Source organism: Pogona vitticeps, chromosome 1 (genome assembly GCF_051106095.1).
Source record: "Pogona vitticeps strain Pit_001003342236 chromosome 1, PviZW2.1, whole genome shotgun sequence".
NCBI lineage: Eukaryota > Metazoa > Chordata > Lepidosauria > Squamata > Agamidae > Pogona > Pogona vitticeps.
The window spans coordinates 129,739,251-129,756,559 of NC_135783.1; the positions used below are offsets into that span (position 1 = coordinate 129,739,251).

Sequence of the window (17,309 nt, forward strand, 5' to 3'; positions counted from 1 at the left end):
TATACAGAGGAGTCCATGGTCGACTCAATGACTGCAAGGTGTCCAGGTTCTGCGGCTGCAAAACAAGCCCAAATCATCAGCCCTCCACCACCATGCTTGACAGCTGGTATGAGGTGTTTGTGCTGATACACCGTGTTTTGTTTTCATCAAACCTGAAGCTGTGCATTAATATCTCCACTTTGGTCTCATCTGTCCAAAGGACATTGTTCCAGAAGTCTTGTAGTTTGTCCAGATGCAACTTTGCAAACCTAAGGTTGTCATATTCTTTTTAGAGAAAAGAGGATTTCTCGTTCAAAACGAACCATACTTGTTCAGACTTTTTCCTATTTCTGCTATCGTGAACTTTAATAATATGCTAACTGAGGCATGTAGAGTCTGAAATCTAACTCTCCAGATATTTGCAATTTCTCTAAGCATTGCACAATCTGACCTTGGGGTGAATTTGCTTGGACATCCACACCTGGAAAGACTGGCAACTGTCTTGAATGTTTTCCACTTGTGGATAATCTTCCTCTTTGTAGAATGATGGACATTAAATTGTTTTGAAATGGCCTTATAATCCTTCCCAGACAGCAACAATTGTTTCTCTGCGATCCTTGCTGATATGTTTCCTCCTTGGCATTGTGTTAACGCACACCTGAATGCTTCAGACCAGCAGACTTCAAAAAATTTCACTTTTATAGAGGTGGTCATACTTGCTGATGATCAATTCCTCAAGGGCATTTGGTTAGCAGCACCTGGTGCTACTTAGCCTCTTTTGTAAAAGAAATCATGACACACTGTAATATGCCATGTGTTTTTGTTCGTCTGAGGTTATATTTACCTAATTTTCGAACTTGTTAAGGACCAAATGATTTGTATCATGTCTTGATATGTAAAAGTATAGAATTCAAAGAGAGTGTACTTTCTTTTTCACTTGACTGCATGTTCTTGTCTGCATGGAAATAGTCTGACTTGACATTCCTTGATCACACCTTGTTTGATTTAGCACTTAATTCTTCAAAACATTGTAGACAGGTGACAGAGTTGCAGTATTACCAGGAGGCGCTAGGTGGTGCTAACCAGTAGAATTCCCCAGAGAGATGAAGACACCAAGCAATAAGACAGGGTTGATAGCAGAAAAGTTGTATTAACTCAATTTGTTTGTAGAATGTATACATACACATACAGCTTTGTCCTTGTTTCCAGTCCCATAGTCATACACAGCAATTCCAACAGAGTTCAGGCATAAATCAGGTCAAAGTCCTTGTAAATCAATTCAGTAGTAATATACCATATATTCAGTCCAGCAGTCAGAGTCCTTCTCCAGTATTCTCCACGACAGCACAGCACCTTCCACGACCCCAGCACCACTACACCACCACGGAGTATGTGTGCTGGGTCTGCTTGCTTTATCCCAGGGTTAGCCAATCCTGGGATTTCTTTTTCAGCTGATGTAAGTCTTGCATTAGCCCAGCTACATAAATTCTTACTTTACTTATTTTCTTAGCAATGATCCTTACAATTACTTATAGTCTTTGACTGCTTTATACAAAACTGGATTTAACAATTCTCCAGGTTTATTTCAAACCTGTCAACAGGTAACATTCATGTCTACATCTATGTCAGAATCAAAGCTTGGAAAACTTGCATTGTTGGATTATAACTCCCAGAATGGCCCAGTCAGCATGGCCACTAATGGTCCAGCCTAAAGTCCAGCCTAATGAAAAGTTCTGGAGCACCTGAAAGGGGGACCCTTTTTTATGATTTTTTGCTGGCCCAATAAAGATACTTCTCAACCCTGGATTGTTGGCTTTCCCCCCCCCCAAGAACAACAACCATAAATATTTTTACTTATTTGACAAATCAGCTTATCTTATTGTGGTTTAGGTTGATTGAAGCAGGCTATTTTGGAGTGGAATACACTAAATTGCAGAGTTTTAGGCCATTACATACTGAAATATTGATATTCCCATGTGAGGCAGTCAAAAAGGCCCATAACCAACATTCCCTCTATGTTTCTCTCCTACTGTGTGGAAAACTCTCTCCATCAGCACAGAGATGGTAGGGGCTTCATTTGAAATGGGAAGTAAACGAGCCGGCTGCCAGCTGCCCGTACACAATTCCTATGGAGCTCTGGGTAAGTGCGCTTACATGGAGCTTAGAGGGAACATTGTCCATCATGCCTAAATATAGACATAGATGCAGATTTATCGGTATTTTTTTGTTTTATTTTATATCTTGATGTCTTGATATGCCTTTCTGATGGAATATTTCTCCAAGATTCATTGTTTAACGTGGTGTAAATGTTCCAGGATGAGTTCCAATGCTTTCTGCCTCTAGAAATGAAACAAACAAACAAAAATGTTTACAAGCTTTCTCACAGACACTACCAGAATTGTTTTTAAGGTTACAGTCTTGTTTACTGTTGTAAAAATCAATAGGAAAATTTTGTAAAGCCTCCACTGGGATTATTGTTTGATGCAGTCTGATCTATGGATCAGCCCCTGGCACTCCAGCAGTGCTGGCATTTCTTTCTAGAAAGTTTGGAGTTATGAATTCTATACACTGAGATGTTCTGAGTTTACAAAACTTCTTGACCTACATTGTGATGTGGGGGGGGGAGTATTTGGGGCTTAAAATGTTTATTTTTTTTATTTATTCAATTTATATTCTGCCCATCTAGTGAATCTCTACTTTGTGCAGTGTTCCACAAATTAAACAGAGATTGTATAGTAATACAGTATAGGTATTAGGCTATCCTACACATAAACATCATTCCAGAACAGGTAGCAAAACAATTTCAGGAACATACTACACAAAATTTCATAAAACGATAAACGTTACTCACAAGGGTTCTGAGGACAAGATCTGCCATCTGAGGGTCAATTATTTTAGGGTGAATCAGGGGTTACTGGAAGGAAGTGCTGCCTTCTGAGGTTTGGGGGAAGTCAAATATATCCTCCCAAAGGATTATTGCCTTTAATTCTCTATTTAAAAACATGATACTAGTTATGCGGCTTCATGTTGCATTGTTTTCTTGATTATGATGAGATCACCTTCTTTTATAAGGAAGATTCTTAGATAATTGCAGTTTCCTACTCAATTTGTTTTTGCAGGAACATCTTCAAGACAACATACAAAATTAAAAATGTAAACAATCATGATTTTTTTTTGAAAGTTATATTCATATATTTTTTAAAAAAATAATGCTTTGGATGGTTTGTTCATTGTGTCCTGGTTTTTATCAGACTATCTTTGTTCATCCAAAGGGCTGTGAAAGTCTAAACCCGTGAATTCATAACTGGATAGCTGCAACTGAAAAGGAGGAGTTCATTGTGAAACACCCATCACAAATCAAACATTAAAATGACCACCTTGGGTCATTTTACGAGAAAAGTGGGGTAAAAGTATTTTCAATAAGTAAGTAAGTAAGTAAGTAAGTAAGTAAGTAAGTAAGTAAGTAAGTAAGTAAGTAAGTAAGTAAATAAATAAATAAATAAATAAATAAATAAATAAATAAATAAATAAATAAATAGGCATAGTCTTTACATCACTGACATTACTTCATCAAACAAAATTTCATGACTACCACTATGGAGGTAGTTCATCTGACTCAGTGTTGTAATGCAGACATAAAAGCACTTGAGTCTGGTGAATATAAATTAAAATATCAAGCTTTCTGTTCCATTTCTGGTGGATGCTCAGTTTGAAAGGTTTCTAAAAGCACATCTCATTGCTTTAGTGGCAAACACAGTAGGAGACTGTGCTAATCCTACATAAATCATTAGACCAAGGTGGAGGATATGATTTTAAAAGCAAAAAGGTCTAATTCCTTCTCCCCACTATCTGTCCTCTAAGCAAATTCTTCCACTAAAACCCCAGTACTAGAAAGAGTTTCACTGAAAGAAAATCAGTTGAAGGAACAATCTGTGAGGAAATATTGTGGGAAGACTATTTACCACCCTGCACATTCAGACACATGCACAAACATGTATGCACCTACCTCTCCATGTTAAGAGTTCAGAAATAATTGCTTAAAATTTAAATCGTTACCCTAATGTTGTTTTTGTTTTTCCAGTAATGCTTTGAAAGGTGTTTGTCAGAACAGTGAAACCATTGCCCCATCCTCTTCAGGATCAGCGGTCACATCAGCAAGAAAGAATGGCGAGCTCCAACGTTGACTCCAGTGTTGATGGGGTGGGGGAGAGGAGAAACTCCTGAAGGGCAGCTACTGGGCAGCAGGAATAGTTGAAGGTGACACTGGTGGAAGATCTTTCACAACCACAGTGATGGGACCTGTAGCAAACAGCCCTGCCCTCACCTGTACATCACAGTAAAGAAGGAGCCATTGAGTGAAGGGAAGGCGGAGCCAAGGGGGGAGGGATCTGGATATAAAGACTGGGGTAGGGAGTCTGAGAGAGATTCTGTGAGTGAGAGACTGTGTGTAACTTGGAAGTGTCTGGAAAGTGAGTTAGAGATCTGTAAGAATGATAACTGAAACAGAAGGTTAAAATAATGTTAAAGTTATATCACCTGTGATTCAAATACAAGCCTGTGACTTATATATCATGAATATTCATCTAAGTAATTGATATTAAAGAATTAATATCTGGTGGCAGCGATGAAGAAAGAAGAGGGAGAACCTCGTGAAGGCCTGGGAGGGATAGGGACTTCAGAGGGGATCACCACAGCACCATTCACACATAGTGCTACACAGAAGAAGTGGACCGCTTCTTTACATTTCTTACCATGAAAACCCTACGATGAGACACTCCGAAATGAATCACATGCAAGGTTCTCTCTAAGGTGTGTCACTGCGCACTCATGCACAACTGCATTCCCCCTTCATGCAGCATGCCTCCTCCTCCTCTCTTGCCATGCACCCACAGCCCCTTTGGTTCCAGTTGCAATAGCACCCCACACAGGGGATGGGGTGGAGTAGCATGGAGATGGAGTCACACATGTGAGGGATGGAGCTCCAGTATGACCATGAGATATCATACTGGAAGATGAGACTCACAGGTAGAGATGGGGACGAATATAAAAATGGATCAGTTTTTCTGATGAATATAGCCGATTCCTCATATATTTGTTGATCTGTATTTGTAAAACTGTAAATCAGGATGAATATGGCTTGACGAATATTTCCTCATTTTTATTTGTCGATCCGTTGATATTCAACTATATTCGTTACCCCTTTTGGGGGCCTCTCTGAGCTTGTCCAGCAGCTAATAGCGCTGCTGAAAGGTTTTACAGACACTTCATATAAGCTTTTCCCATCTGGCCAGTCCCCACTTCTGTTTGTGCTCTCCAGAGTGAGGCTTGCTGGTGCTCTTGCGGTTTTGCTTTTGCGGTAGCAATGCAAAAGACATATATTTTTCTTTTTCATCATCATTCATCAATCATCATCAACTTTACAATTTGGGGAGGGATTTCAGGTAGCTAAGGCTACTTCTTTGGAAGGGCTTAATTTTATTTCAAATTCAAATCAATCAAACCTTCCCCCCCCCGGAACCTTGTGTGTGTGTGTGTGTGTGTGTGTGTGTGTGTGTGTGTGTGTGTGTGTGTGTGTGTGTGTGTGTGTGTGTGTGTGTGTGTGTGTGTGTGTGTGTGTGTGTGTGTGTGTGTGTGTGTGTGTGTGTGTGTGTGTGTGTGTGTGTGAGAGAGAGAGAGAGAGAGAGAGAGAGAGAGAGAGAGAGAGAGAGAGAGAGAGATCCGGGGGAACTGTCATCGTGTGACTGTGGAATCACTTTTCCTTTATATTCAGTTTTCAAAAGTTTATTTTAGGAGAATTATTTTTTCCTTTCCCCAAATTGGCAACGAAAGTGAGTACACCACTGTACAACGAGAACACGGAATATGAGAAGTACAAACCAAGGCAAACTGGAAACCAAAAAGCAAGAAATGAAACGTTTAAACATTGCAATGCTTGGTATGAGTTAAAGTCGACTGGAATCATACTTTTTTAGTCAGAAAATTGCAAAGTGTTTTACTCTAGAATTGACAAACTCACCAACAACAATAAACAGAGCGGCTCTGATACTGAGGCAAGATGTAGCCCAGGCAGTTAGGGACTATACTACATCTGAATCATAGCCATCAAATGTCTCAGAAAACCTATCAATATAATCACCATTCAAGTCTATGCCCCACTACAGATGCTGAAGAAGACATTGAAAGCTTTTGTGCAAGCGCAGGAGGAAACTGATCACATGGGGTGTGTGTGTGTGTGTGTGTGTGTGTGTGTGTGTGTGTGTGTGTGTGTGTGTGTGAGAGAGAGAGAGAGAGAGAGAGAGAGAGAGAGAGAAAGAGTGATGTGGGAGTAGATGGAAGGAGCAGGTAGCCCCACCCACCAAGTATGACCCAAAAACTGAACTATAAACCACCAAGATACCCAATGTTTCTGGTTTGTGCCCACCTCTATATCATATTACTGGCAGAAAGCATCAATGGCTTGAAATGACTCCTAAAAGAAGAAAATGCAAAATCAGGACTGTAGCTGAATGTTAAGACAAAACAATGGCTTCATTGTCAATATTTAAAATGAAAAAAAAAAAACCTTAATTGCTTGAAGACTGCATATACCTTGGTTAAATCATCAATTCAAATGGAAACTACAGCCAAGAAATCAGAAGAAGACTGAGATTAAGGAGGTCAGCTATGAAGAAATTTAAAAAGACCAAGGCCAAGATCCTCCACACCATCATATTTCCAGTTACTACATCTGGATGTTAAAACTGGACCGTGAAGAAATCTAACAAGACAAAAAAAAATTGATTCGTTTGAAATGAGGAGCTGGAGAGGAGCTTTGTGGCTGCCCCGAAGTGCCAGAAAGACAAACAAGTGAGTCTTTAATCCAATCAAGCTTGAACTGTCTCTAGAAGCAAAAACAATGAAACTGAAGCTGTCATTCTTTGGTATATCATAAGAAGACGAGAAGCAATAATGTTAGGAAGGTTGAAGGCATCAGGGAAAGCAGAACATCAAATATGAGATGTATTGGCTTCATAAAAGAGCAAAAAAAACTTGAGTTTACAAGAACCGAGCAGGGCTGTCAATGATAAGACCTTCTGGAAGTGAATAAGGTTGCCATAAGTCAGAGGCAACTTGACAGCACATAACAAAAAATACCAATAGTGTTAATAATTTGAGTGCCCATTAACATTTCGTGTTATATTAATTACTTTTGAGAATGATGGGAGTATGAGTTGGTCATTTCTCACTGTATAAAATCTAATTTAAAATTTAACATCAGCATGTTACAAATGTGTTATTACTGATTAATATAATGAATTAATTTTTTTTCATTAAAATGATGAACATGAGCGTACTGAGGAAATTCACTTCCACACGACCAGCATCAAAATAGGCTTAAAATGTATGTTTCCAAGTTCTTTGACAGGTGTTGGGGTGAGCCGTGTATCCCTTCCAGCAGTTTCTCCTAGACTCTCTGCCCCTCCCCATCTGTTGAAGGACAGAGTCCTTTGTGCCACAGAGCTGCCTGCTCACTTAGCTGGCTTCTTCAACTGTGGTGGTGAACACCATCATATCCTCGGTCCTGACACAAGAGTTAGCTGGCACTTCGGTAAAGAGGTTTAGAGAGGAAGGGCCATCTTCCTTTTTGCTTCAGGAAACAACATCCCTGCTTTTAAAGGAATCAGGGTTCTTCTGGTCCTGTACAGACTGGCCCTAAGAATATCAAGGGTCAAGAGAGATATGTTACCGATTATGGGAAAGCATCTATCTATCTATCTATCTATCTATCTATCTATCTATCTATCTATCTATCTATCTATCTATCTATCTATCTATCTATCTATCTATCTATCTATCTATCTATCTATCTATCTATCTATCTATCTATCTATCTATCTATCTGTCTGTCTGTCTGTCTGTCTGTCTGTCTGTCTGTCTGATCACAAATGTATTTGCTTCTTGGGCAGGAGAGGGGAAGAAAAGAATCGAACTGTGTGTTACCCCAGGAAGTTCCAGCTCTGAGTGGCAGTTAATATATGGGGAATAAAGGATAAATTTGTACAAGAGAATTTGTGTAATAGATGGAATATGTGTGTGTTCCCTAATTAAATAGTTGAGTGCACACAGGCCTGTTCTGTTTGTTTTAATTATAACAGTTTCATGAAAAAGGAGGGAAATGCTAGCGATTTAATTTAGTTCAATAAATTGCTACATCTTGCATAATATTTGATGCTACGTGACATTATTCTTTTTTAGTTTGTAGTTCCTGAATTTAGGGCTTATAAAGACTGTTAGAAACATGCATCTGCATACAGAACTTACTGTCCTGCACAAAGGCTGCTCAAATCCATTTGAAAGAAATTGGTTATATTTAAGGAGCGGGAGAGTATGCAAAACTGAAGACAAAGTCACTTTTTGGTGGGGCAAGTTTTTGATATGTTTTGGAAACATCTGCTCTTTTCCCCCTACCTTACTATTGTCTGCTTTCCACAGTTTGGAAAAGTTGGATTAAAACTCAGAGAATCCCCCAGCCACCATAGCTGCTCACTATGCCAGTGGGTGGGTTCTGGGAGTTGTAGAGCAAAAAAAAAAAAAAAAAAAAAAAAGCAACTTTTCTGGGAGCTGCTGTTTTCTGATAGGCATAGAATGAATGAGGCAACTTGTCTCTTGTTCATTTCCTATTCCACCAGTTATAATAAGGTGACTTACTCATCCTCATTGTACAATATAAGTTGCAGGGTATTTCCTAAAGGATTTGGTCTAGAGTTATTACAATTTAAAAACTGTATTCATGAAGGTTTTCACGGCGGGGATCTAATGGTTGTTGTGGGTCTTTTGGGCTCTTTGGCCGTGTTCTGAGGGTTGTTCTTCCTAACGTTTCGCCAGTCTCTGTGGCCGGCATCTTCAGAGGACAGCACTCTGTGCTCTGGAAGAAAATTCTTCCAAGTTTAAAAATTCTTCATTTGCAGCATTTTGATTGTTATGTGCTGTCAACTCAGAACCCTAGCAACCCTAATAGGGCTTTCAGGGAAAGTAAGATATTTAAAGTATGGTTTTACTAATTCCACTCCCTCAGTGAGTTTCCATGGCTAAGGAAGACTCTGAAGCCAAGCCTCCTGATCCCTAGTCTGTCACTCTGTTCACTATACCACACTGGGTAAGTATTTTGATTACAAGACTTAATTACCACTACCTACAGGATTTTAATTTCACATTGATAAGTACAGCCGCCTAGAGCGGTCCTGACCCGACTAGATAGGCAGGATCTAAATTAAATAAATAAATAAATAAAATAAATACAGTATATCACAGAAGTGAGTACACCCCCTCACATTTCATAAACGTTTTAGTTTATCTTTTCATCTGACAATACTGAAGAAATGACACTTGGCTGCAATGTAAAGCAGTGAGTATACAGCTTATATAACAGTGTAAATGTGCTGTCCCCTCAAAATAATGCAGCACACAGCCATTAATGTCCAAACCGCTGGCAACAAAAGCCAGTACACCCCTAAGTGACAATGTCCAAATTGGGCCCAAGTAGCTGTTTTCCCTTCCCTGGTGTCATGAGACCCGTTAGTGTCACAAGTCTCAGGTTTGAAGTAAGAGCAGGTGTTATCACTCTCTCTATCTCAGACTGGTCACTGGAAGTTCCACATGGCACCTCTTGGTAATGAACTACCTGAGGATCTGAAAAAAACCAATTGTTGCTCTACATTGAGATGGCCTAGGCTATAAGACGATTGCCAAATCCCTGAAACTGAGTTGCCGAGATCATACAGCGGTTTAACAGGACAGGTTCCACTCAGAACAGGCCTTGCCATGGTCGTCCAAAGAAGGTGAGTGCTTGTGCTCAGCGTCATATCCAGAGGTTGGCTTTGGGAAATAGATGTATGAGTGCTGCCAGCATTGCTGAAGAGGTTGAAAGGGTGGGGTGGGGGTCAGGCTGTCAGTGCTCAGACCATACGCTGCACACTGCACCAAACTGGTCTCCAGGGCTGTCGTCCCTGAAGGAAGCCTCTTCCAAAGATGATGCAGAAGAAAGCCCACATATGTTTTGCTACAGACAAGCAGACTAAGGACATGGGTTTCTGGAACCATGTGCTGTGGTCTGGTGAGACTAAGATAAACTTATTGGGTTCAGATGGTGTCAAGCGTGTGTGGCGGTAACCAGGTGAGGAGTACAAAGACACGTGTGTCGTGCCTACAGTCAAGCATGGTGGTGGGAGTGTCATGGGCCACAGGACAGTAGTCCAACATAACAACCCCAAACCCACCTCCAAAACGACCGCAGCCTTGCTAAAGAAGTTGAGGGTAAAGGTGATGGACTGGCCAAGCATGTCTCCAGACCTAAACCCTATTGAGCATCTGTGGGGCATCCTGAAACGGAAGGTAGAGGTGTGCAGGGTCTCTAACATCCACTAGCTCTGTGATGTTGTCATGGAGGAGTGGAAGAGGACTCCAGTGGCAACCTGTGAAGCTCTGGTGAACTCTATGCCCAAGAGGGTAAAGGCAGTGCTGGAAAATAATGGTGGCCACACAAAATATTGACACTTTGTGCCCAATTTGGACACTGAGTCTTGTGCCACTAATGAGTCTCATGACACCAGGGAAGGGAAATGGCTACTTGGGCCCAATTTGGACATTGTCACTTAGGGGTGTACTCACTTTTGTTGCCAGCGGTTTAGACACTAATGGCTGTGTGTTGCGTTATTTTGAGGGGACAGCACATTTACACTGCTATGCAAGCTGTATATTCACTGCTTTACATTGTAGCCAAGTGTCATTTCTTCAGTGTTGTCAGATGAAAAGATAAACTAAAACATTTATGAAATGTGAGGGGGTGTACTTACTTCTGTGATATATTGTATGTCCCACATTATTTTTCCCATATTAATTGCTAATTAATAATTAGAGACTGTTGTGGTTAGAATATAACTCTGGAAGTGACCTCTCTTCCTCTACAATCCCTTTTGTGGGAGCATTCTGCCATGGGAAGAAGAGTGTTGTGTGAACAGGGATCTGCTAAAATCAGGCATCACACCTTGTCCGAACACCAGGGTTTTTCCCCTCTTTTTTTAGCTAAAAGCAGCAATCATAACTGCATTTTATACAGTGGAACCTACTTCTGAGTAAACATATGACGAATTCTTCTGTGCCTCAGCAAAGTTGGTTGATTTACAAGCCTAGTTGTACAAATACAAAAAATAAGGGGTAATTTAGGACTACAATACAAAACATGCAGCTAGATCAATTCCCTGTCTTTCTGCCTTCTGCACTTCTGTCAGGTATTTTTAAACACAGCAATAACATAACAATAAAGTGAATAGAATTCATTCAGACAGGGTACATTTGTTATACCTGTACAATCCATTTATGCACATTTTTCAACTTAGCCATTATGGAGCAGGTAAGTACTAGTAATTTTTAGATTACACATTCGTCACATCTTAAAAGTTGTCCTGAGGGGATATTTGTCCATCGTTTGCCACAGGCACGTGCAAGTCTTATTTTTTGCCTATCTTTGCTAACGTGTTGAACAAACTGGTGCCAAATAGCTAAGAAAGAGGCTCTTTGAGTTCCCAGGCACCACCACCCTAACTGCCGTCGTTCGTTTCCCTGCCAGAATCACATAATTAAGTGCATGCAGGCATGATCCTGAGCAAGGCTGCAGGGTAAAAGTTTAAATGGGTTTGTTCTCTTCCCCAGCCATTCTTGAGCCTCTCCTCATGCAGAGGCTAAAAAAGGAAACAAAATCAACTGGTACAGGGAGGTGAAGTTAGAAATAAACAGGGAGTATGGGGGAAGATTTCAGCTTCTACCATGGACTTGTAAGGGGTCCAATTTGGATCACATCCTTTGAAGAACAAACAGAACAGAGACCCTGGTTACACACTACCTGTTTAGCATGGGCTATAGCCCAGTGGTGTGGGGACACTGGAGGCTTCAGAACTTGGGAAAGTTACTTCTTCAACAACTACCACACCTTCCTCCCGGATATCATTGCGACTGGCTAAAAATTTTCAGCCACACAACAAATAGGGTTGCTGTATTACAGTTCTCCAAATCTGAGCAGCCTAATTTGCATAACATGCAAATTAATATTAGGCAGCCTTACTTATATTAATATGCAAAACTCAGAATGGGCCCTGAGTAATATCTCCAAAATCCAGGCAAAACGCAGCTAACTAGGTAATGCCGCGACCTTAGTTCTATGAAGAATAGAATTTCCTTTTTAACTAATCCCAGTCCATTTTCAGTACAACTTAAAGTGTTGGTTATATAAAATCCTACACAACTTTGGTCCCATGCTATGTGAAGGACCCCGTGCCCCCGTATGAGCTTGCCTGGGTGTTTTGAAGATCTTCAGATGAAAATCTCTTTCCCTTCCGACTAGTTCTACTGTACTATCCTTCTGGGTATATTTGATGAAGACAGAGGGTCTGAGAGCGCGCTTTTGGGAAATAGTGCTGGTTTGCTCCCCCTTCTTTTCTGGTTTTCCTTTTAAACTGATTTCAATTCAGTTGTTTCTTACAAAAAAAATGCTACTTTGTGTTTTAATATTAAAACCCAATTGTGTTTCTACTGGCATCTTCTTATTAAGCACATTGTGAGCTACCTTTAGTCCCAGCATTGTAAACAAGATGGGATATAAATTAAATTAATGGGAAGAAGGAAAGTTATGTATTTTCCTTAACGGTGGCCTCCGAGACCTGTGGTAAGTCTGAAGCAGATTTCCAGCTGGGCCCACAGACCTTCAACACAGATTTAAAAGATAAGGTGAGACAAGTGTTTGTGGCTGACAGGAAACCACTATCCATCCGTCCTTTGTATTTCAGAATCACAGAATGGCAGAGTCGTAAAAGATGCTGAGGGTCACTGAGTCCAGCTCACTGCTGAAGCAGGAAATCCAAAGAGAGCCATACAATATCTATTTAAAATCCACCTCCTTCTGGGATGTACTATTCTGTTATCGAATAAGAGTCATTTGAGACAGGAGATTCTTCTTAATATTAAATCAAAATTAAATCAGTTGGGATCCTTACTTCTGGAGCCACAGAAGACATCCATCCTCCACTTCTGGCACCCCTTCAAGTCTTTGAAGAGGGGTATCTATCATTTCTCTTCTCCAGGCTAAACATACCCAGCTTCCTTGACTTCCACACCATTCAGTAGCTTAGTAGTCCTCCTCCAGGCACATTTTAATATTTGTTTTTTTTAGCATCTCAGGCACATTTGCCTTGTTGAGCACTTTGATGCAGAAATGGCTCTCTGCACCTACCTGAGTGGGAACTGTAGCCAATAAGGACAGTTCATAGGAGGCAACATCTAGGACCGGAGAAATGCACAAATGGTTATTGTGTTCAAAACCTTCCAAAGAATACGAACAAAAAGTTTTGAAAAATCTTCTCAGTAAAAGGAAGGTGACATATTATGAGCAATTTGAGACTTAATGCTTAGCTCTCTGTTATTCATCAATATAGATGCCTGATGGAAGTTCAAAGATTGTTACTTGTCTTACTTATGATAGCAATCGGATGTCACAGTCATTGAATGTGTCCATGCAATGGAAATCAATGTCAAATTTTTCCTCTTTATATGCACTCAAAGCCATTTCCTTGGGAGTTCTTTATCAAACAAACATTTGGCTTGAAATATTGAATGATAAGGGACACTGCTGGACAGAATGTGTGTGACTGAAAGGATCTTATTTTAGCCCAATAGAAAGATTAGGATACTTTTTAGATTGGATACATTGCTAAACAGATAAAAACAGAAAATTCAGAAAACAAAAATTGATAAATGGATTTAAATAAAACCATTAATAGCAAATCTGTGTAGGTATGCTCAGATATAAATCCCAATAAGGTAGCTCAATGGCACGGAAGTGTAAATAAGGTTGTATCCTTCTTTACACTTCTGTCAGAGTTACTAGAGCACATCTTAACAGAGAAGAAACATAATTATACATTACTGAAATTTGTGTATGTGAGAATATTCAAAAAATCGTTATGTTATCAGGAAGTAAGGTTATAAGGCTCGTGACTGGGGCAAGGAGTGCCCTCTGACATTTTGTGATGTGCATTACTCCATTCTTGTTCACCCTTAGTAATCTCAGTGTGCTTGCCTGTGAGTTATTTACACTGAATCTTAGAGAATGCTCAGCATTTGAGGGTGATGTCATAATAATCTTTGGCTTCTGTTCACCGGACTTAAGGATCTCACTGACTTCCATGTGGTTACATATGATTAACTGAGGAATGACAAAAGAGAACAAGGGGGACTACACTGCTGGGCTCCCTTGGAGCATATTGCAAACATCAACAAAATTCTTATATTCTGTCTCCTGGTTAAAAAAAAAAAAAACTGGATGATTTCCAAGTTAATCCAAGGTGAGAACAAACCCATCTCTTCCTAAAACACCATGTCTATCCATTTCTCTCTGTGTGTCTGGTTATACATAATTTTTTTAAAATTAAAATTCAACTAACCAGAGTTTCTTGCAAGTTAGAACTATATCTCTGAACAAGTCAGAAGTTGGCTTGCACCCTTAATACTGGCCAAAATCTGTACGAGTTTTACATAATAATAAATTCCCCTGAGCTGAAAACCAGAGGAAATGCTCCCAGTCTCTTCCTCTCAACTGCACAGGAGAAGAAAGGGGGGGGGGCACAGTGCCGAAGTCCCAATTCCATTTACAGAGCACTAAATTGTAGTTCCATGCCACACCTTCTTAGAGCTCATTTCCATGTAACATCTTCTCTGGTTTATCTGTTATCTCTGATCACTTACTGAAGGTAATTTTATGAAAATACTTGAGGACCAGATCAGAAGCCAAGTAGGCTGTGTCTAGCTCACGGGCCACAGATATATGGAATAAGGATCTGACTCACTCCCCCATCTCTCATTTAGAGCCATGTCTGAGTATGATGTTTGCCTGGTGGGCTTCTTCTCTATCAAACCTGGCTTACCCTGAGAAATAAGCCTGGCAAGTGACATGGCAGCATTCTGAGGGCTCTGCGAAGAGGGAGCATTTGAAAAAAGGGAATCCATCTGTGTGCAAATGAGAAAAAGTTTCTTTACTTAATGTTTCCGTCTAAATGGCAGAGACAAGTTGTCTTCAAAGGCAAATCAATCACAAAGATGGATGGTAGCGCAGTACTTAAAATAACATTAAAAATGTAAGGGCCATTTATGGTAAATCTCTGTCTGTCTGTCTGTCTGTCTAATTTGCATTACAAATTCTGACCTTTACACCAGAATGTAATCTAGTACATTATAACAGGCAAGTTAACAATCCTCTGAAACACAGGACATATATTTATTTCTTATTAGTTCATCTCCTTGCACTGAAAAGAATAATAAGGAGTGAGTAACAATGGATGATGATGAGAACCCAAATTATAATCACATAATGAATTGCAACCCTATCAGGAGGAATAAAGGGAAACACTTAATGAATTTCAAGAGTTGTGGATGGAATGTAAGAAACAAAAGTGCAGCAAAAAGAATAAAGAAAAAGAATGTCCTCCCTTGGTTCAGGGCACTAAAGGTATGGAAACAGGATTTCCAGGCAGCTGCCTCCCCAAGTGAAGGAGGAGCTGTGTGTACAAATGTGGCTGGTGGGCTTCCTGGGCAGAAAATCCTGCCGCTTGGCTGTTCAGGAGGAAGAACGGGTTATGTGTGATGTTATTGTCCCCTTCCTACCAAGCAACATAATTTTCCGAATTAAGTTCCACACTCCCCCACAGTCTCTTGTTCTTTCAGGCATAGTCCTCTTCCTCTGCATGCTGGTGATGGTGGCCTTTGATTGATTGATTGATTGATTGATTGATTGATTGATTGATTGAGCTTCTAGGGTGCCTGACTTCACAAGATACTACTCAAGGCGGTTTACATCATTAAGCAGAACATAGAAACTAAAATAATAAAAGAATGCATAGATAGTACCACCAACAAACAAAAACAAAAACACGAAAAGGCGAACGAGGATTGCCACCTGGCGGCTTAGGTGATGGGGACACCCCAGAAACAAGGGTTACCCTAGGCAGTCAGATCACAGGTCCCACAGGTTTTTGGCAGCTGGAGGCTGGGGCTTGTTATCAACAGGGTGCTCCTTCCAATCAGTTATTATATAAAATTAAATGTTTTCTTAGTGCTGTGTTCTTAAATTTATGTACTCAGTTTCTTTTTAAAATTATGGTTTTTATTTCAATTCTGTTTTTCAGACTTCACAGAGACTGTGCTTTAAGTGTATTTTGCTCTCCTTTTATTTCATAGTATTTTGTGCCACTATCAGCTTTGTTTTTTGGGGAAAGGTGGGGTATAAATCAGTGGCTCTGCATAGCTCATCCTGTGTTGCGAGCCTTATGCGAAGATGTCATGTCCTGAACCTGGCTGGGATGTCATCAGCATGCACATCTTGTGGTCTAGCACTGAGCTATCCTCCACTTCCAGAAACCCCCGACTGGAGCTCTTCACGATATGAACCTGTGATCTCTTATACTGTAAGAATGGTAACATAGACAAATCTTGCTTTCCCACTGATCAGCTCCCCTGTTTTCCACATTTTCATTAGGGTTAGAGAGAATGGTAGATATCTAAGAGTTCAATAACAGGCAACAAGATTGTATGATATAGAATGAGTGTTGGATTAAGTGGAGGATGCACAGTGAAGCACCTCTCACTGTGACATGACATAGTGCAGGGGTCCCCAACCTTGGGCCTCCAGATGTTCTTGGACTACAGCTCCCAGAAGCCTTCACCACCACCTCTGCTGGCCAGGATTTCTGGGAGTTGAAGTCCAAGAACATCTGGAGGCCCAAGGTTGGGGACCACTGAATAATGGACACAGGAGCAAGAGAAGGGAGGGTAATAAGCTCTATATTATAAAAATGCTCACAGTTTTGAAAACTGGCTGGTGATCCAGCAGTATGTTCCAAAACTCAGAGCTTGGTTATCCACTAGTCTGTAGTGGCAATATGGGCTGTGGGAATCTGGGAGTAATCGTCCAAAACAAACAAGCAAGCAAATCTCTTTTCTAAGTTCTGAGCGTTTATTTCCACATCAAACACCCATCCATGGACTGTGGAGCAATTCTTCATTTGGAATAAATTCATTAGACACAATACCGGTGTTATAAGTGTCTTGGGAATGCCTCATCAGTTGAATTGATGCCTGGGCATTTGTTACACTTGTGCTGTACTGAGGATACATGGTATCCTTTGTAGATATGTCACAGAGGAATTGATTTGCTGATTATGTATTGTAGCAACTCATAGGGAAAATTATCTATTGAATGACTGCCAGGACATTTACTTCACTTGTTGCTCTGTTGAATTTCCTCCTGG

The 17,309-nt window shown here is 40.3% G+C and overlaps 1 long non-coding RNA gene across 2 annotated transcripts in view; it reads right to left on the bottom strand.

Moving 5' to 3' along the window:
- Positions 1–1,109: 1,109 nt before the first annotated feature.
- The window catches only part of LOC140707449 (uncharacterized), a 35,980-nt gene continuing 19,780 nt past the window's right edge, over positions 1,110–17,309 (bottom strand). The window contains exons 2-3 of one of the 2 annotated variants that reach the window (XR_012087532.2): positions 4,036–4,303; positions 1,110–2,318 (exon numbers count right to left, since the gene is read on the bottom strand). This is a non-coding gene — a long non-coding RNA (uncharacterized LOC140707449). The remainder of the gene's footprint in view (positions 2,319–4,035; positions 4,304–17,309) is intronic. The other variant, XR_013542874.1, reaches the window with a different exon arrangement.